This window comes from Adiantum capillus-veneris, chromosome 18, assembly GCF_014529385.1.
Source record: "Adiantum capillus-veneris isolate H3 chromosome 18, ASM1452938v2, whole genome shotgun sequence".
Lineage (NCBI taxonomy): Eukaryota > Viridiplantae > Streptophyta > Polypodiopsida > Polypodiales > Pteridaceae > Adiantum > Adiantum capillus-veneris.
Window position 1 is genome coordinate 120,534,045 of NC_140948.1, and position 22,138 is coordinate 120,556,182.

Genomic DNA, 22,138 nt, shown 5'->3' on the forward strand with positions numbered 1-22,138 from the left:
TTGTAAGAATATTCACTACCTCAAGTGAAATTGCAGGATCGATGTTTTTCTCATTGGATGACTTTTGCTTTCACTTTTCACAAACACCTCCAATTTAAGGTCATAAATAAAATAATTAAAGAATCTTTTTTAAAATACACAAAGTAAATTAAGCACTACAAAAGGCTATTCATATTAGCGACGCTCACACAGCGACGCTCAATTTTTTTTTTCCCGGCGTCGCTATGAGCGTCGCAAATTTACTTGTAAATTTGCGACGCTCATAGCGACGCCGGCTGGGCTAAAAAAAATAACAGAGAGCGCCCAAAAACTCAGATCTCAGATCTGAGTTTTTCGGCGTCCTCAAGCAAGGAGCAGGTAACGCTCTCCCTCTCTCTCTCTCTCTCTTTCTTCTCCACACACACACACACACACACACACACACACACACACACACACACACACACACACACACACACACACACGAGGAGAGGAAGGAGAGCCAGGTATGCTCCTTCCCTCTCCTCACTCTCATGTTCCCTTCCCCTCTTTCTCTCTCCCTCTCTCTCTCTCACACACACACACACATAGTGTTTTTGAGAGAGAGAGAGAGAGAGAGAGAGAGAGAGAGAGAGAGAGAGTACAAACATAAACAAAAATGCACACACACATACATAAACAAAGAATGCACACACACATTGAGAGAGGAAAAGAGAGAGAGAGCATGCATAAACAAAAAACGCACACATTGAGAGAGGAAAAGAGAGAGAGAGAACATGCATAAACAAAAAACGCACACATTGAGAGAGGAAAAGAGAGAGAAAACATGCATAAACAAAAAAACGCACACACATTGAGAGAGAAAGAGAGAGAAACTAATTTAACGTCGTAGGAAACTAATTAAAATTAAAAGACCTAAAGATCTAGCCGACGAGGAGTTGAACTCAAGACCTATTATTCTAGAGGGAAATGGCATAACCAATCTATCATACTTGGCATGGGTGATAGAAAGGTTATACCATTTATCTCTTTTTATTGGCACACACATCCACACACGCGCACACACACAAGAAGAAGAGAGTTATAACGTCGTAGGAAACTATCCTAAAAGACGTTAAAGATTAGGTTAGATGTAGACTTACGTTAAATTAGATTTAGGTTTATTTAAGTTAAATTAAATTAGATTTAGGTTTATTTTTAGTTAGATTTACGTTTATTTACGCTAGATTTAGATTTACTTTATATTAGATTAGATTTAGGTCTCCATAGACTGCGATGCCTGCATGAAGCGGGTGAAGAAAGCCCTCAATGGAATATAGGGTATTGCTGCCTTCACTCATGGTGGGCTCCGTAGATCCAAAAGTACTGGTGAAATGTCTTCAGAAGATAGGGAAGAAGGTGGATCTTCAGGGCGGCAAGAGTCACTACATCCCGACAATGACCATCTAGACAACCTCTAGTCATTCAACAGCAACTTCAAAGTTAGTAACAAGAGCAAGAACGGTCCAAAGGGCCAATTGATGTCGTCAAATGTGGATGGAGATGAGGCAGTGTCACCACCGGAAGTTAACTCTCACATCTTTAGTGATGAGAATGCCAACTCTTGCCGAGTTATGTGAAAAATTATGTGTTAAATCAGTTTTAAGGTTCTTATAATCCCTGTTAGTTTAGTTCTTTGTTTTTAATATAACATAATTTACGTTAGATTTAGATTTATGTTATATTAGATTAGACTTAGGTTTATTTAGGTTTAACCACACACACACACACACACACACACACACACACACACACACAAGAAGAAGAGAGTTTTAACGTCGTAGGAAACTATCCCAAAAGACGTTAAAGATAAGGTTAGATGTAGACTTATGTTAAATTAGATTTAGGTTTATTTTTAGTTAGATTTACGTTGATTTAGATTCCCCCGTGGTTGACTACGAAGAAGGGGCATCTATGGCTAAGCTTGATTGTGCCAGGGCGATATAAAGTAGAGAATATGGATGTGTATCTTCGTCTACTATTGGAAGAGCTACAACAATTGTGGATTGGCATAGAGGTGGTGGATATGAGCCGACACACAGGACGACGGAATGATTTGATCAGAGGCATTCTAATGTGGACCATGCATGACTATCCCGGGCTAACAGAATGCTCAAGTGATCTATTGACACTCCTCACTCAGACACTGTAAATCTTGTTTTTTCCCATAGTTGATCTATTATCATGTGTATACATGCAGGGCTTCAAACAAGCGGATATAGAGCATGTGTCACATGTGGACCTAGACTGAATGCACGTAGGGCGCCCTCACTGAAGAAGCAAATCTACGAAGGTCATCAAGCGTATCTTCTAGAGAATCATGTGTTACGCGACGGCTTTTTGGGAAGAGAGCCACCAAGGATGTCTGCACAAGCATGGTTAGAGCAGAAGGAGATGTGCGATGACGGATTGCCTCCAGGGATGAAGAGACTATCTCTATGGTACGAGTTACCATACTGGCCCCGACTCATGATCAATCACTTGCTGGATCCAATGCACATATTCAAGAATGTGGGTAATCTACTATGGGACCATCTGATCGGCAAGAAAGATACTTTGGGAGCCAGAGTTGACCTTAGAAATGTGGATCGTATGGAGCAATATTGGCCGCAAACAGCGTCTGATGGATCGATAAAACTCCCTAAAGCACCATGGATTTTCACAGGGGCCCAAGAACGCAAAGTAAAAGAGACCATTCGATCTTTGGGGACCCCCACTGGCGTAATGCACTCGCTCCGAACATGTTTTACTAAAGAAGGAAAGCTTACCGGTTTGAAGTCACACGATTGGCATAAAATGTGTCAGGTACGTTCATAGTGGACTTTAATATCATTGCATAAAATGTGGACTTTAATATCATTGCTGCACATACCGGTTTGAAGTCACACAATTGGCATAAAATGTGTCAGGTACGTTCATAGTGGACTTTAATATCATTGCTGCACATACTTTACAGTTTATTTTACCGGTTGCCATTGAGGGATGTTTGTCTCTCGACATCCATAACACAATCTACAAACTTGCAAAGCTGGTGCAATGGATCTCACAAAAGGAGATCAACGTAGACTCCATACCATTCGCCAAACTAAATGCTGCGGAGCTTGTGTGCATGTTTGAGAAACATTTTCCTACTACCATGCTAACCATTCAGGTGCATCTTCTTGTTCACATAGTTGATGAGGTGGAAACAGCTGGCACAGTTCATTCCAGATGGATGTTCTTCTTAGAACGTTTCATGAAAACGCTTAAGGGATATGTGCGTCAAAAGGCACGTCCGGAGGGTAGCATGGCAGAAGGTTGGTTGGTATCAGAGTCCCTAGTGTACATTGGAGAGTGGCTAGATGGATTTGATAAAGCCCGGGACACGCTATGGCGAACCATAGATGATGAGCGCATATCTGGGATTGTCATGTGCAATCTCGGTGTTGAGAAGAAGATGACGGAAGATCTAGAGGCTAAAATCAACCGATTTTGCATGCTTCACAATCCAGTGATGCAAAAGTGGATTCCACAATATGAAGATGCAAAGCAAGAGCGACAAAGGGCACGAATAGAGTGGAGACGGGGAAGACGACCACCGATGCACTATCCGACGGGTCTGGAGAGCCTACCAACATTCATGAGCTTAAGATGGTTGCACAACCAATTGAAAAGCGCACAACAATGCGGTGACGAAGTGACTGAGGAAGAGTGGGAGTACTCTCGGGGTTGCGTGACCAAGGTAAGTTTGCAATGTACGACTAGCTAGTGACTTTATTTCTAAACGTTTGAACGGCCACTCATAATCTTTGTTCGTTGTAGTATAAGTCATACACAGCAGCATGGTGTAAAGGTCGACATTTTAGGGTGGAACGGATCGACAAAAAGCGTTTTACTCAAGATTGTGGAATCATGGCAAAATTTGAACAGTCTAGTCGACGACGTTCCTCTGATGCAGATCCTGTGGTGGCGGAACTCACTTACTTCAGCACGCTACAAGAGATTTTGAGGATCGATTACAGAGGATTTTTTGTCGACTTGTTTGACGTACAATGGTTCAAGATAATCATGGAGGGTCGCAACGCTACTGTGCGTAGAGGAGAGTCTGGTTTTCTTGAGGTGGATTCTACTAAGAAATGGAATGACCTAAGAGACACTTTCGTACTACCCGAGCATTGTGAACAAGTAAGTATGTAAATAGTTAACATCCCCCTTTTACAAGTTATGTGCTTGAAAGCTCTCATGTAAGTTATGTGGCTCTGGCAGGTAATATTTCATCCTACAAAGTCTACATCAAACTGGTGGTACGTCATAGAGGTAGCCCCTCGTAGTGCAAGGACGTATGAAGGCTACCATGTGCCAATCACAACGGCATCAATGGAGGAGATCAGAGAAGATGCTCAATCAGAAGCCGCTGCGGTGGTGCCAGACGAGCATCAAGATGCTACTACTCTATATGGGGTGCATGCAAAGGAGCTACAAAATGAAACAGAGGATATGTGTTTAAACGGAGAGCTCTATATAGATATGGGAAGTTATGCTGAGTTATGCGAGGATGAGAGAGAGATCTCTTAAAGCCACAAATATTGTATTTGAACAAATTTGCTCCGTGTTGTAAAAGCTCTGGCTCTCTAAGTACCTTCCATGGTGTATAACGCTCTTTTCTACTCGCGCTCACATCTTTTGATTGAAAATTTTGAGTTTTCGACTTGCCTCTTCTATCACTCAATTCATTGCGTCATTGTATTTATATGCGTCATTACGTCATTGTATTTAATGGTCTTTGCGTCATTGTCTACTCTATTCATTCAATATTAAGTTTAAATATTCGTGTGTTTAATGCAGGTATGGATGATGAGGAGTTTCTTTCTTCTTTGTCACCGCAGGAGAGACAGTGGTGCGTGGAGGGTCATCGCTCTGGCGCATCATTGCGCGTTCCTACTCCATCCGCATCTCCCTCTCTTTCGGAGCATTCGGCGCGCTCCGAAGCTTCGGTGCCGACGAGACGATCTTCACACTCGTCTAGACACCGGCGCTCTAGTGGTGGCGGTGGCGGTTGGTTTGGGGATTCCGCCGTCGATGCCTCCACACCGCCTCGTGTTCGACGAGGCTCTTTACCCTCCCCTTCTTTGCCCGCCCCCACACCAGCCACAGCATCGCCATCTACGCCAGGTTTTGCGCGGCTGACTGTTCCTAGCAGCTACACACCTCTACCTACTCTGCCAGGAGCCACTCCACTCGACACTCCTCGCTTCGGGGCCCAGACGCCGGTGGAGACACCTGACGTCCGTACCCCCATTGACACGCCGCTAGAGACCCCTGCCGGGACACCCAGGTTCACGCGTCACCGGCCAGAGGGCTTGCCTTACTCCGTCGACTTCAGCTGCGGCATCATCATGGATGATGACGGCAAGAAGGTGATCTCGCGCATGCGTGGTCTTTGCTCTCAGCTGTTTAGACACTACATACTAAACAAATGGAGTGAAGTACCAAGTGATTTAAAATCTAGAGTCATCAGCATACTTCATGATGAGTTTCTCGTTCCAACACGGGATCAGCGCTTCAATGAAGACCTGATGAAGATTCGAATGCGCGAATACTGCAAACACAAGCGTTCCGAAGTGCAAAAAGCAATCAAGCATGGGTGGAACAGGCCAGATTGGCTGGCCAAAAAAGATTGGAAGAATGCGAAAAAAGCAGCGCGCGAGAATCCCGACAAGTGGAAGCAACAAAAGGATGCAGCCAGAGCGCGAGTAGAGGCAGGGAGCTCGCACCACTTGGGGAGCGGTGGATGGGCATCATTTGAGGCCGATTTTGTAAGTGTTTTCGCATTGCTCTTTATGTTCGATAGTTTAGGGTTTATGAGTTTTTTAATTCTAACATAATGAAATCTTTGTATGTTTTGACAGTGGTCGATGACAGGACGTGATCCCACACCGTACGAGCGCGAGTATGCAGGCAGGAAGGGCTTAAACGCCCTGATGGACATTTTCAGTTCTCGCGACGGCATGGTTAGTGGGTTTACTCTTTTCTATTTTTTGTATTGTTTTATAAATTTCGTTATATGTTTATACTTACTGAAAGCTGTCTTATTGTCTTTTTTTGCAGAATCCGACAGATACGCCGCTTGGATGCGATGAGACGTCTAACTAGACGACGTCAGTTTAGCCGTAGCTAGATAGCATTAGTTTAGGGTTTCTCATAGCTTATGTATCATGAGACGGATTTTATACGTCTTTTTGAACCATGTATATTGTTCATTTTGCCAATCAATTCTTTATGCCTATGATGTTGTACAATTGTCATTATCATATTTGCCAATCAATTCATTTTGCCTATGATGTGTACAATTGTCAATTTTGCAAACAATGCGTCTTGTGGGTGACTATTTTGGGTCTATTATCTACCCTTGCACTTTTTTTAAAAAGTGAATCAAGTACAATATGGTTGATGGGTGGCAGGGCATTCAATGCCCTGTCACCAAAAAAAAATTCTCTCGGGCGTCGCTATAACCGTCGCTATTTATGGCTCTGTAGCGTCGCTATAGACTTCTGTGTAAACGTCGCTATAACCGTCGCTATGAGCGTCGCTATATAGCGACGCTTATGGCGACGCATATAGCGACGTCTATAGCGACGCATATAGCGACGGTTTTAGCGACGCCGAGGGTTATAAAAACCCAATGTATTTCCGTCGCTAACAGCGTCACAAGAGCACACAACCTCTTGTAGTGAAGCAAGTAAAAACAGGGATAAAGTTCTTATTTACTTTTGACTTTTTGTACTTAAACTTTGCTTGTTTCAAGAGGTCACAACCCATTTGTAGATGTCCTCCACATGCCATTTGTATTGAACTCCTTCCCAAGAAAGCACCACAATTTTATCATAGTTATCGCGGATAATTTGTATAATCTCATCTTTGCCTTTTGTGTTGTGATGTAAGTCGGCCGGCATAGAGAAATTGCAAAACCATCGACGGACAGTGCGATAGTTATCAAGCATAATTGCATGATGCTCTTTTATATGCATTTTCTCTAAAAGCTCTTTCCCATAGAGCTTATTAGGATCCCTATCCTTCCCCTTTGGTAGACAAAATATATCGTCATAAGAGGGTGTCCTAACTTTTTCTTTACTAGAGGATGAAAAAATCCCTACACCTATAAATAACATTCACAAAGATTAGTTCTAATAAAGTCAACCACTTTTGAATCATATATTTGATGCTAATAATCAGAGAATGTTACCATTTTCATTCGGCAAAGAATCTTTGTTTTTTGCGGCAACTACTCGAGAGGATCCACTTTGTATTTCTATGCATATTAATGCTAATTAGAAGTTATTAAACAACTTTGCAACCACCACTACAGTAACGTGCTATTGAACAAACATACACTAGTACCTTGCTTGGTCTGAGTTGCAGCTTTAGCCTTTTTAATCATGGCCTCTAGAAATTCTACCAACTTCGGGTTGTTTACCATAGCTTCAATGTCTTTCTCTTGGATCCTAGCAATTTGTACACTAAACACAAAATGAACCACATTAATATTATTGCTTTCAAAAACAATCAAATTACACTCTCCTAAGAAAATATTTACTAACTATGTTAAGATTCAAGTGTTACCTTTTATTGTATAGTCATGATTGCCATATAACAGGAACCTCCTTTATAAAACCTCCAACAACAATGTTTCTTCTTTTTAAAACTAACCAGCTCTTGTAACTACTCTCACACAGCCACCAAGTCTTCCACTCTTCATCTTCTTTCACAACATTCCATCATTTCTCTCCATATTGAGTCTCAATCTCTTTAATCCATGCAACTTTCACTTGCATGAGAGCATGATCCACGAACCTTACAATGGCATACTATAACGTTGGTGTAGCAGAAGTTGGTCCGTGCTGAGAAGTGTGCAGTGCAGCGCTATGTATGCTGATAGGTACATGGTAGAGGGCTAAAGCTAGTGTGGGAAACCTCAACAGGAGAGTGGCATCGGAAATGTATGCTTAAAGTTGTTTTTTAGGCCAGGGGGCCCTCCAAAGTGGGCCAATTGGGACAACAGGTCAAAGTGTTCGAGATTCTGGTAATGTGCCCCGAAATGTGGTGTTCAAGATGCTCTAGAAGCTCGTCCAGACGGCTCGTCAAACGGAGCCAGGATGCGAAAGATATGCAAGTCCGAAATTAGAAGGCTTTGCAGATCCTGACAGATAGGGCAGGTACAGAGATAGAGGTAGAATCTGGATTAGTGGATATGCGTGTAAAGCTCAAACTGTGGAGCATGCTGGTCTTTTCGAATTGCCATTCGGAGCTCAGACGGGCAAGTTATGGCCTGTGGAATATTTACCGGGGGTCGGGTACGTGCTCATCGGGCCACGTCGATAGGTGTGCTGAGAAAGATATTTTGAGCTCGCTCAGGTCCTAGAAAATCGCATGCAACGTGGAGCGTCAGTCAAAATTGGCGGATGGCCGATCGGAGTCAGGGGCATCGAGATGCGCCCACTTCAAGTGGACAAACAATCATGGTAGAAGAAGGGGGCAAGCCTCATTTTTTTCCAATTGGGCGACTTGCGGTGGAAGGATGTGGAATGTTCGAAATATGGAAAAAATTCTCGAGAGGTGTGGCTTGGAGAGAAGAGGATTCAACAAACTCGTGCACATACGAGCACCGACGGTGTGGGGAAACTAAGCCTAAACCCCCTTGGCTATAAGTTCAAAAAGGGAAAATAAGGTTGGCCTTAGCTTTGGTGGAGTTTGCTAAAAAGCAAAAGGGAAAAAAACTCCCAAAAGAAAGCCTAATGCCCAAGAAAAGAAGTTTTTTCTTTGCTTTGAAAAGGGAAAAGGAAGAAAAAGAAGGGCAGCCGTTTTCGAAAAGGTGGAAGGGTTTTCTTTTTTGGCTTAAGGAAGGAGGAAGGAGATCTTCATACACTCGTGCTCGATAGTCGGAGCCGACACACGATGGTGAAGTGTGGTTTGTGAAGTGACCGAGAGCACTCGGGCTCGGAAGAAGAGGGAGCCAACGAGGGTTTCCACAAGGAGGAGCCACTATGCGAGTGAAGGCCATGATGGATTTGCCGTCGAAGTGTGTGCCGACGTACTTGAGTTTGGAGGGAGGTGTGTGTCATTCTGTATGAAGCAGGTGATGGCCTTGTTGCGACCAAGAGCAGGCCATATGGATTTTGTACATGTGTTTTTGTTTTGAAGGAGAAGCTATGATTGCCGATTTTTGGCGTCGTCTTTCTCCCTTCCCCCCTTTCTTCTTTGCTCGTCTCCAGGGTGTGTGTTGTCGGTGTGTGTGAGCGTGTGCGTCCCCCGGGCCCCTTGTGTGTGTGAGAGAGAAAGAGAGAGAGGTGTTGAGTTGTGGAAGTGCTGGAAGCGGGCAAGATCGGTGTGATTGTTGTTTGGTGATTGTACAGAGCGTGTGTGGCTGGGCAAAGTGCAAGCGAGGCCCTGCTAGTGTGAGTTGTCTTTTGTGAAGGTGTTTTCGAGAGGACAGGGGTGCTGTGAATACCCTGAGCTATATAGGGGCCATTGCGTGTGCGCGGGTGTGTTTCCCATTCCCCCTTCCATCTTCTGGTGCCCCCACTGAGGAGCACACTGATTGCTTCTTGGTGATGTGTTTATAAGCAGAAATGTGGCGGAGTGTTGGCCCGATTTTCAATGGTGATGAAGATGCGGATGAGTGGCTAGCAGATTTTGAGTTATTTATGCTCTCATTGCACATGTGGAGTGATGAAGAAAAGCTAAAGACAGTGCCGCTTGTGCTGCGAGGAAAAGCAAAGGCCTGGTTCGATGGTCTAGAAGCTGTAAATAAGCAGAATTGGGTTGGTTTCCAAGAGCAGTTTCTCTGCAAATTTCGCAACGTGGTGTCGGCTACTGAAGCGGATGCAAAGATTAAAGGGCTGCGACAAGAAGTAAGTGGAAATTTTGATGCTTTTGTTGATAAGTTCGAAGCTTGTTGGAGTGATCTGGTTGCTACCACCCAAGTGGTCAATGCGGATGATTTCAAGCTGGAGAAATTCCTAGCTTGCCTGTGTCCTCGAGTTCGAGATAAGGTGGATGATGAAGAGCCAAAGACTTATGCCGAGGCAGTCAGAGTTGCCAGGGTGAAGAGCAGGAAAATGAAAAGAAAGCTAGAGTTAGGCTTGTTAAAGTCTGCAGATTGTGTGCATGTTGAAGCAACAGTTTCTTCTATGGGCTCGTCGAGGATGGTGCCAGTGATGCGAAGTGTGGAGCCTGTTAGGGTAAGGCCTATGATTGACTATGTTCCTTGGGAATTACCTGTTGGTGAAGCATCTATTCCATTTGTGGAAGAGCTTGTCAGTGAAGATGAGCCTTTTATTGAAGAGAGCCCATGTGTAGAGGAGTTAGCAGATGCCAGGTGTCCAATGCAACTTCAAGAGGTGGAGCCTGTTCTCGTGGAGTGCTTGTATGAAAGGGTAACGGATCGTGGCCAAATGTTTGGTGCCCAGAGCTTGGGATTGGATGACAAAAGTGGGCATGACGATGGTCCAGCTTTTGTGGAGCAGCTAGAGGATGATGATGCAGGTGACGAATCGGCCTATGGTAAAGATGATGAGGCTACAAGCTCGAGTTTCTGGGAAACGAGTGAGGAGGATAGAGATACGAGCTGGGAGACAGAATCCGAAGGGTCTATGTTGGTAAAGGTAAAGTTAACTTGTTATATGCATGAAGATGTGGTGGTTGCCACTATGGATGAAGAGCAAGGAAGAGTGTCAGAGCTTGGGAATAGAGACATGCACGTGAGGGTGGTATGCGGCACCATACTAATGACGATGCTCATCAAGGTAGTTGTGGAAGGTGCTTTGATTGTACGACAGATACAAGGGTTTCCCAAGAAAGAGAGTGTTGTTGTGGCTAAGAAAGAAGAACAGGTTGAAGAACATGGCAAGGGCGAGGCATCGGATACTTGTCGAAGGGAAGAGCAGCTGCAATCACATATGGATTTCACGGGTAGTGCCTTGGATGGAGGTCCTTTTGGCCAGGAATGCATTGAAGATGAGGTTGATTGGGGGTTTGATGACCCAGTGGGTGAGATGGATGATCAGACACAGGTGATGGCTGGGAAAGCTTTGACCAGAATGCAGGTGATACGAGGGTCTATCCCTCTCCAGTTGGCAGTTTCTTTGGAAGAGCAAAAGCCTGTTGCTATGATGGTACCGACAGAGACAGGTACGAAGGAGAATATGGAAGCAATAGTGACCGGAGTGCCTATGTTGAAAGAGTTTCCCGCTAAGCAGAGTGGTCCTTTTGATCATGAAGAAAACTCCAAGGGTGTGGACTTGTTCATGCTGTCAAAGGAATTTTCCATATGGTGGTTGAAGGGGGTGCTGATAAACGCAGCTGTGCAGTGGGCTGTTGAGCAGGTGCAGGATTTGCTTGAGGAGGATCTCACTTTATATGGTTGGGAGGGAGGGCATGGTATATTCAATATGTCTGATGGAAGTAGTGATGCATTCGGTGGTGTTTTCTTGGAAATGTACAGTATGCCTACGGATGTTGGGAGTAGTAAAAGTATGCTGAGGGAAACTTATGTAGATGGTTGGCTAGATGCCTTGGTGTGGCACTATGTGAGCCTGATACAGATGGATGGACGTGACCAGTGCCAAGTGTTTGACCCAGGTGGTGTCCATGTTGTAAAGCAGGGGGTTGGGCAACCCGCATGAACAAAGACAGCGGGTAGCAGATGCCAGGTTTTGTACATATATTAGGTGGTTTTGTGATGTGTTGAGAGTTTGTTTTGGTGTGGCAGTTTTTTAGTGCAATAAGCCTGTTAGTGGTTGAACATGAATGTTCAACAAGGGGGTGGGCAATGATGGTGCAACCAAAGTTGGTCCGTGCTGAGAAGTGTGCAGTGCAGCGCTATGTATGCTGATAGGTGCATGGTAGAGGGCTAAAGCTAGTGTGGGAGACCTCAACATGAGAGTGGCATCGGAAATGTATGCTTAAAGTGGTTTTTTAGGCCAGGGGGGCCTCCAAAGTGGGCCAATTGGGACAACAGGTCAAAGTGTTCGAGATTCTGGTAATGTGACCCGAAATGTGGTGTTCAAGATACTCTAGAAGCTCGCCCAGATGGCTCGTCAAACGGAGCCACGATGTGAAAGATATGCCAGTCCGAAATTAAAAGGCTTTGCAGATCCTGACAGATAGGGCAGGTACAAAGATGGAGGAAGAATCCGGATTAGTGGATATGTGTGTAAAGCTCAAACTGTGGAGCATGCCGGTCTTTTCGAATTGCCATTCAGAGCTCAGACGGGCAAGTTATGGCCTGTGGAATATTTGCCGAGGGTCGGGTACGTGCTCATCGGGCCACGTCGATAGGTGTGCTGAGAAAGATATTTTGAGCTCGCTCAGGTCCTAGAAAATCGCATGCAACGTGGAGCGTCAGTCAAAATTGGCGGATGGCCGATCGGAGTCAGGGGCATCGAGATGCGCCCACTTCAAGTGGACAAACAATAACGGCAGAAGAAGAGGGCAAGCCTCATTTTTTTCCAATTGGGCGACTTGCGGTGGAAGGATGTGGAATGTTCGGAATACAGAAAAAATTCTCGAGAGGTGTGGCTTGGAGAGAAGAGGATTCAACAAACTCGTGCACATACGAGCACCGGCGGTGTGGGGAAACTAGGCCTAAACCCCCCTTGGCTATAAGTTCAAAAAGGGAAAATAAGGTTGGCCTTAGCTTTGGTGGAGTTTGCTCAAAAGCAAAGGGAAAAAAACTCCCAAAAGAAAGCCTAATGCCGAAGAAAAGAAGTTTTTTCTTTGCTTTGAAAAGGGAAGAGGAAGAAAAAGAAGGCCAGCCGTTTTCGAAAAGGTGGAAGGGTTTTCTTTTTTGGCTTAAGGAAGGAGGAAGGAGATCTTCATACACTCGCGCTCGACAGTCGGAGTCGACACACGATGGTGAAGTGTGGTCCGTGAAGCGACCCGAGAGCACGAGGGCTCAAAAGAAGAGGGAGCCAGCGAGAGTTTCCACAAGTAGGAGCCACTATGCGAGCGAAGGCCGTGATGGATTTGCCGTCGAAGTGTGTGCCGACGTACTTGAGTTTGGAGGGAGGTGTGTGCCATTCTGTATGAAGCAGGTGATGGCCTTATTGTGACCAAGAGCAGGCCATATGGATTTTGTACATGTGTTTTTGTTTTGAAGGAGAAGCTATGATTGCCGATTTTTGGCGTCGTCTTTCTCCCTTCCCCCCTTTCTTCTTTGCTCGTCTCCAGGGTGTGTGGTGCCGGTGTGTGTGAGCGTGTGCGTCTCCCGGGCCCCCTGTGTGTGTGAGAGAGAAAGAGAGAGAGGTGTTGAGTTGTGGAAGTGCTGGAAGCAGGCAAGATCGGTGTGATCGCTGTTTGGTGATTTTACAGAGCATGTGTGCACTGGGCAAAGTGCAGGCGAGGCCCTACTAGTGTGAGTTGTCTTTTGTGAAGGTGTTTTCGAGAGGACAAGGGTGTTGTGAATACCCTGAGCTATATAGGGGACATTGCGTGTGTGTCGGGTGTGTTCCTCATTCCCCCTCTCCAACGTGCTTAAAGAACACAAAGGTTTCTGACATGTTTTGATTAGGATAATGTCATTCTCCTGAATCCAAGGTGGAATACTTCCAACACAACCAAGCGCAACTAGTCGTTGTCTTAGCCGTAAGTCTTTAGTTTCATATGCAATTATATTGTTTCCACAATGAAAAGCTATAAACTTGTGTAGCAAAGATTCGATGGGTCTTATGCAATCCCAAGTATAGGGCATAACTCTTTGTTGAAGAAGACTCATTACTGTAGTACTATCAATTTGTAAGATGTCATGCCCTTGAATAGGCAAAATCCTTTGGTGATAATAGTTCACTCCAAAGAATAGTCTCAAGTTGCCATTATGCTCAAATGAGAAGAAGTGGTTGATGCAAGCCCTCCAATGTCCCACATTATTGGTTGGTGTATTCTCTTCATCGCACGAGACCACTACATTATCTCCAACCTTGTAAAGTTCTCCTTTCACTACTGCATATCATGAAGATATCGACGCATCATATATCAACAGCCATGCTTTTCCAGGCATATATCGACGTAATTAGAGCACGTCGATATACGCATCGATATACGCATCGCAATGCGCATCGATATACACATGGAAAGACATTCTTTGCCACACGTATATCGACGCAAATTCCCACGGGTATATCGACGTTGTTTGTGATGCAAAAAAATTTGGCGGAAAAAAAGGAAACCAGCGCGCGCAGGGGCCATTTTTGCCTGCTCAAATCTTGGCCGGAACTTGCTGCGCAGGTATTATATCAATCCTTCCCCCCCCCCCCCCCCCACAAACCCTCTCTCTCTCTCTACATCGTGTGTGTGTGTAGGAAAGAGAGAGAGAGAGAGAGAGAGAGAGCGGTGTGTGTGTGTGTGTGTGTATAGGAAAGAGAGAGAGCGGTGTGTGTGTGTGTGTAGGAAAGAGAGAGAGAGAGAGAGGGCGGTGTGTGTGTGTGTGTGTAGGGGAGAGAGAGAGAGAGAGAGAGAGAGAGAGAGAGAGAGAGAGAGAGAGAGAGAGAGAGAGTGTGTGTAGGAAAGAGAGAGAAATGTGTGTGTGTGTAGGTAATCAAAGAGAGAGAGAGAGAGAGAGAGAGAGAGAGAGAGAGAATTAATGTATGCGTAGGAAATTAAAATTAAAGAAAGAAAAATTAAAGAGAGAAATGAAATGAAATGTTATATTAATGTCTTCGAAAGGCCAAAGTGACCTATGAGACAAGAAAGTTACAATGTGGTGGATCTGATACAAAGTCAGAGTAAAAAGATGACAAAATGACAAAATAAAATATTATGGAATCCTAAACTCTGGGTGTGGACTAAATGGCTAAAACAGCTAGCTAGGATAGGTAGATCATAGGAGATCCAGCATCTGTCGTTGGCGGATCTTATCAATCTCCTCCATGTGTGGTAGTCTGACCGGGCGTTGTGCATGTCGAGCCAAAGTGACCTGGATCGTCTGATGCAGCCTATGACTTCATTTGACCAGCTCAAAATACATTCGAAGCTCAACTCTCACCTTTACACATGAAAGTCCTCTAGGGAGCAACAACAACGCCGTCGTTGCTCTTAGAGACAAGCTTCCTCCTCAAAAAAGGTTGGGCGGGGGAATATAACAAGCCGTAGCTCAAACGAATAGAAGAAACGCCCAAAATACAAGCCGTTTTTGAAGTCCGGTTGGGTTTTTCTACGGAAAAACGCAAACGGACTTCATAAACGTCTTCTACGCTGTAGGTCAAATCCGGTTGCGTTTTTCTATGGAAAAACGCAAACGGACTTCGGAAGTGGCTTCTATGCCTATCGAAACCATCCATAGTCCATTAGGTAGTCTTAAGGCAATGTCAAGAGCGTGTATGGCAAGCCGTAGGTCAAATGGAGAGAAGAAACGTCAAATACACAAGCCGTAGGTCAAATCCGGTTGCGTTTTTCTACGGAAAAACACAAACGGACTTCGAAAATGTGTTCAATGCCTACTGAAACCATTCGTAGTTCATTAAGTAGTCTTAACGCGATGTCAAGATCGTGTATGGCAAGCCGTAGGTCAATGGGTTTGAATTAACGCCGAATACACAAGCCGTAGGTCAAATTCGGTTGCATTTTTCTACGAAAAAACGCAAACAAATTTCGGAAATGACTTCTATGCCTACTAAAACTATCCGTAGTCCATTAGGTAGTCTTAAGCAATGTCAAGAGCTCGTATGGAAAGCCGTAGGTCAAACGGATAGAAGAAACACCAAATACACAAGCCGTAGGTTAAATCCGGTTGCGTTTTTCTATGGAAAAATGGAAACGGACTTTGAAAATGGCTTCTATGCCTACCGAAACCATCCGTAGTCCATTAGGTAGTCTTAAGGCAATGTCAAGAGCGTGTATGGAAAGCCATAGGTCAAACGGATAGAAGAAACGTCAAATACACAAGCCGTAGGTCAAATCCGATTGCATTTTTCTACGGGAAAACGCAGACGGTTTTTGGAAACTGATTCTATGCCTGCCGAAACCATCCGTAGTCCATTAGGTAGTCGTTAGGTAATGTCAAGAGTCCGTATGGCATAGATGCAAGACTGGTGGTAGAGGAGCCGCAAGGGCAAGGGGTGCCGAAGAAAATGAACGACGCCATGCGAGAAACGATCATGAAGTTCTGTATACTAAATTCAGCGCCGATGCAAAAATGGCTTGAAAGGTACGAAGAAGAGAAAGAGAGACGCAATAGGGAGCGACAGGATTTTAGGTGAAGCCGAACGACTAGAGGTTTATCCTTGCCAGACTATCTCGCTCCTCTACTTGAATTCCCTACAATGGCATGGTTGGACAAGACAGTGAGAGCAGCTCGACGGATCGGAGAACCCATATCTCTAGAATAGGAAGAGCTGGCTATTGGATGTGGCTGGAAGTATCATACATACATGGCAGTGTGGTCGCATGGAAAGCATTTCAGAACACAACAAATTGACAGCAGAAGAAACACGTTTGACAGTGGGGTAATGGTTAGTTTCATGCAAAAGAGCAAGGCTAGTGTCAGAGACACGAATGAGAGCACTAGCATTTTAGATTACTGTGCTATGGTGTCAGATATCCTGAAAGTAAGCTTCAGGCGGTTTGAGATGTTTTTGTTGGATGTGAAGTGGTTCAAGGTGATTACTTCTGGTCGCAATGCAACGGTACGCAGAGATGGAAACAAACTTGTGCAAATAGATTCTACAAAGGTTTGGACAGATGCAAGCAACACATTTGCTCTCCCCAAACATTGGGAGCAAGTGGTCTTTGTACCGGACCCTTGAGAGCGACAGTGGTGGTTTGTGGTTCAGGTTGCTTCAAGAAATAAACAAGTATTTGAAGGGCAAGATCTCCTGGAGGAAAGTCAGTCAGACGACGTCCATACTACTGTGACATTAGATGAGATGGATGAAAGTATGGCAGAGGAAGCTGCCACATATACGAGGGATGATGCAGACGAGCCAGAATTGACACTTGTAGATGAAGATGCAATTGATGAAGACAATCTACCAGAACGAGTTGGGGCAGAGTTATGTTTGCAATTAGAGATAGACAATGAAACGGTTCAAGATCTTATTGATGATGCCTCACTCGTTGAGGCCTAGGCCTGTAAGTGTTGTGTGAAGACGTTAATTTAAATTTAAAGTTAATTTGTGTGAAGACACCTATGGGGGGGGGGGGGGGGGGGGGGGGGACGCCTATGGGTACGACGCCTATTTCTCCCATCAGAGCCGCTTCGACACCTAGGGGTGGGGCAGAGGCGGGTACGTCCTCATCTCCGCAGCACAGGCGCACTCGCCGATCTCGGCGATCGTCAGGTGGAGGTGGTGGTTGCTGTGGAGGAGGGTCCACAGATGCTTCGACCCCTCCTCGATTACGACCCCCGTCCTACCCAGGCACACCTCTTGACACACCTCTTGGCACACCTCGGACACCTTGGGGGGCACAAGATCCTAGTGTCTCCAAGCTCTATACTGTACGGCCAGATGGTTCTGTTGACATGGATAGAGTCGGGATTGAGATGAGACAGCGGATTCGCCAGCTCGCGGAGCTACAGTTTTCGACTAGCATTCTGACGTCTTGGGATCAGCAGGAAAAGGACAAAGTCACTTACATAGTGGAGACCATTGTGAGAGAGTACTAGCCTACTTCGGGTTCTGACGTTTTTCTGAGGAGGTGGATCAAGGGTGTTGCACGAGACACCGTGAAACATCGACGAGATGTAGCTCGGAAGGCTTTCAGGATCGGCTCGCCGAAGCCTTCGATCATCCCACACGAGACGTGGCTGCAGATCAGGGAGGATGAGCGGACAGCGGCCACGCAGTTCAGACAGCAGTATGAGGCCGCGCAGATACGACAGATGACCAGGGGGGCATCTCATCTTGGCAGCGGAGGCTTCGACACCTTTCGCTATGAGTTTGATTTTCTAATCCAATCTTAACTATTGCGTTTTTTAAAACGCGATGAATCATGTATTCTTATTACTCTGATTTTTGTATAAATGCAGAATCTTGCGATGGATTGAGCCCCGACACGTCAGGAGGAGTCAGATGGATATCGCAGAGGTATCTATGAAGTATTGAATGATCTTGATGCTTCAGGAGAGCCTGTAGACTGGACGGCCTTACAGTCTCGCTGATTGCTTGAGGTGAGACGTTAATATGTGTGAGTTGATTTAATTAAGTAAGTATATGTGAAGTAATATCAATACTAATTTTGTGAGTTGTCTTATGTGCAGGTTGTGACGCCTAGTCATCAGTGGACCGGATTTCATATATATGCTTTGTGAGACAAAGACACGCTTCTGTGTCTCCTTTTGTATAGACATATATATATGGTTATGATTATTGTTCAGACAGTTATTGTTTTCCTTATGGTTATGGTAATTGTCATTATCATTGTATAGACATGGTTATTTCTCCTATTCTTGTATAGACATAGTTATGGTTCAGGTTTTGTTTATGGTTATGTTTAACTTTCTGGTTATGCTTATGGTTATTGTTAATTTTGTTTTTGGTTATGATCAAAGTGGTTATATTGGTCGGTTATGGTTTTAAGTTATGGTTATGCTTTTAAGTTATGGTTATGGTTCGTTATGGTCATTGGCCTTAAATCTGTGAGATCCTACATGGATAGCATGTAGGAGGCGTATACATGATATATTTTTTTTGAAAAGTTTATGTAAAAAGGAAGGGAACTCTGCCAAAATTTCTATGGAGCACGGTTGATTTTGGTGCTGCTCGCTTTCTTGGGCAGAGGGTAGGAAGTCTGGCTGTGGTGGATGTGTCCATCTCTTCACTAGGCATAGGCCAGGCTACTTGCCCTCTGCCCAAGATTTTTTTTTCCTGTTATGGTCGTGGATATATGCGTCTATATATCCGTCCATATCTGCGTTGCTATCTGCGTCTATAACTGCGTCCATATCTGCGTCGTAAATAAAGCCTTTCCATGCAGATATCGATGCAAATAGCAACTTTTCACATAGACGTAGATATCGACGCCGACCATCGATATCTGCGTCGATGACACCTTTTTTTGTTGTAGTGTTTGAAGAAGACCTTGTTATAAACCCCAACTTTTGTTGCATCTTTATTTAAATACTCAGCACAAAATCTTTTCTACTCTAAAGTTGCATCTCAGTAAGATCTTTTCTTCCCACCAATGACAATCCCCTTTTGTCCAAGCACTTGTGTACATGGGGAGTCCACATGGGGCCTTGTGGCCAGGCCCCATAAAATTTTTGGCTTTCTCTATTGAAGAGACTTTCAGAATCCCACATTTATGCCACTCTGGACAATGTAACCAATTGTCATTGTCAACTAAGTCACCTTCTAGGGGGGACCATAGTATTATGAAAAACTTTAAAGATCCTTTGTGTTGGCAGAAGTCTATCTCTATCTATTTTAACATTTGAGAAAACTCTAGTGAAGAGTAACCTTCGATGGTAGTTCACCAAAGACATCTCATCCTCCTCGTGATTTGTCCTCACACGAACATAAATAGACACCATGCGCTCATATAAATACATCATGACTATCGTGGTGCAAAATGTCATCAATAATTTCACCAAACCCTGACCAAAAAGATAGAAAATTAAAATAACCTTTGATTTTTAAAATAAATTCAATTTATTTATAAGAGAATATGCCTAACCTGCAATATGCTCCAGTGGAGCTGAGTTGGAACCAAAAATCTCTTCCGTTCTAACTCTCCATGATGCAAGGAGTTTGCATATCAAACTTATATATTCCAGAGACCATCCATTATCTCTAGTGAAGTTGAGAAAAGCATGGGAAATTTCTATGACAAGAAGACCTTAATCAAAGAGCTCTTTGGGTACTCCCCTCACTTCACATAGCACATATGGTAAGTACCATTTGATAAACTTCTGATTCTGCTCTTCCTTGTAGCTCTCATGATACTTGTTGGGAAACCTAGGCCAACGACCATAGCGATTGTGAGCAGGGACAACTCTACTCACTCTTTCAGTGGCATCATCCACCATCTTTTTCACATCATTACTTAGGGATTTCATGAGAGCACCAATATAATTCAAGAACATGTTTAATGACAATATATGCATACAATCAAAAACTAGGTCAAGATGTGGATTAAACCCATGTAGGCCATAAAATCTCGACAGTGGAGACACTCCAAAAAGACCACATTCCTTGAGTAGGGCTTCATGTTGGCCCTCTGAGAAGGCCCTTTTGGAGGCTAAGATAGCAGTAGTGGACTCCTCTATCTGACGTTTTGCAGGAGAATATCTAAATTGATACCTATTTTTGTCATAAACATACCTTCCACATTATTCACTATCCAAACGAGCACTTGCCTTGCATCTACAACAAAAGGATTGCCCTCCTTCTTTACAGCAGTCGATCTTACATTGGACGGGGTGATCTCCGATCACCATCATCAACATCGCTCGAGCTGTGAACCTTTGCGAAGAGGACATAGGGGACAACATTGGGAGCAAATCAAGAGGGTAATTGAACTCTATCTCTAATCCATCGACAAACAACCTCTTTAAGTCCTCCATTAAAGGCCTCAAAAAAACATGAAACAACTTTGATGAACACCCAATTATCTTCTTGCAGCTGAAGAATATAAATACCACTGGCAAAGCTCCGACCTTTGATCTTTTCCCATCATTAAGAATCTTTATCTCCACTACTCCACAATTCTTTTGAGTAGTTCGAGATGTTTGAAAACCATCCCAATGCAAAAGCAATGCAAAGTTGTGTGAATCACCCTACGAGTTTTAAGAAAATAAATGTATAAGTCCTATCAAATAACACCTATGCACAAAGAAGAATGGATTATAGAATACCTTGCATACGTGTTTGAGGCTACAAAATGATTTCTGACAAGATTTTCACAATATCTTGTACATCTCCTCTCCATTTATCCATGTCGTTTGAATCTCATTCTATGGGCTTGGCCAAGCTCTAATGGCATGTTTGCAATCAGCATTGGGACAAATAATAGGCAACTCAAAGTGAGCATTCGGATTCCAAAATGTATTCACTTCTTTACATTTTGCACCATCCCAAATCTCATCTATATTAGTCACTATGGTTGCATTGCCATCTGATAACCACCTGTTCTTGTTCCTCCACATCTCAAGAAAGTCATGACAGATGGTTTGGCTTTTGGAGAGGCATCTCAGTTGTCATTGATTGAGATGTAATCAAAACACAACATTTCTTTTCGAGGAATATTGCACACTGTGCATTTCTTAGAGCAATCTATGCAATCTCTTTTTAGTTTTGTTTTGCCATGATGAGATCTGTTGCATGTGCATTGAACAACATTTCCATTATGGTTGTGCTCCAAGCTGAGATAGTACAACATAGGAATATGCATATTGTTAAGAGATCCTTGACATACTCTTTATCTATTTGCCTCTACCATCCCAAGACCTGAGAACATTGTGGTGAGCTGATCCCAACAAGCTGGCACATAAATGTCACCGAGTGATCCATCCCAAGTAGATGGTACTTGAATTAAAAGTTTTCTTAAGCTAACATCTCCTTCACGTGAGTCATGACTACCAACTTGAGAGCCTCCCATGTCCCCAAAAGGAATTTGGAGCATGCTATCTTGGAAACCTATAGAAGCTTGATGCTCATCCCAAAGGGTTTGTAGCTCAACTATCGTGTCTAGTATCTGGTCATACAAAGACACATCCTCTTGTGTTTACTCAACTCCCATTATATTATTTCCATTAGGAAAATTGTGCGTGTCTCTGTTTAACTCATTTATTGTTTCTTCAAGGGATGCAACATTACTTTCAAAGGGGTTAGGTAATGGTGAAAACTCTTGGTCCACATGAGAAGGATCCAATGGTTCGTCAAAATTGATGTCCTGCATTTGACCATGCACGCTACTCCAATAAGTGTCATATCTTTGACTAGCCTTGCAATGTCTAGTATAAGTTGCACGACTCACCATCCTGCCCTCATTACAATAAGCCCTACAATTATACCACAATTGTCTGGATGTGACTGACTCCAAATCTCTCTCATGAGTAGACAAGTCAGGGAATACTGATCGGTTGGAAGAATTGCTGGAAACTAATTGATGCTGAGGGATGTATATTGTCTGAAACTGACCTTCGCATCGA

General features: G+C 44.0%; 1 pseudogene; it reads right to left on the reverse strand.

Annotated features, from left to right (window-relative positions):
- Nucleotides 1–15: 15 nt before the first annotated feature.
- LOC147436307 (uncharacterized) lies at nt 16–20,479 on the reverse strand (annotated as a pseudogene).
- Nucleotides 20,480–22,138: the final 1,659 nt, after the last annotated feature.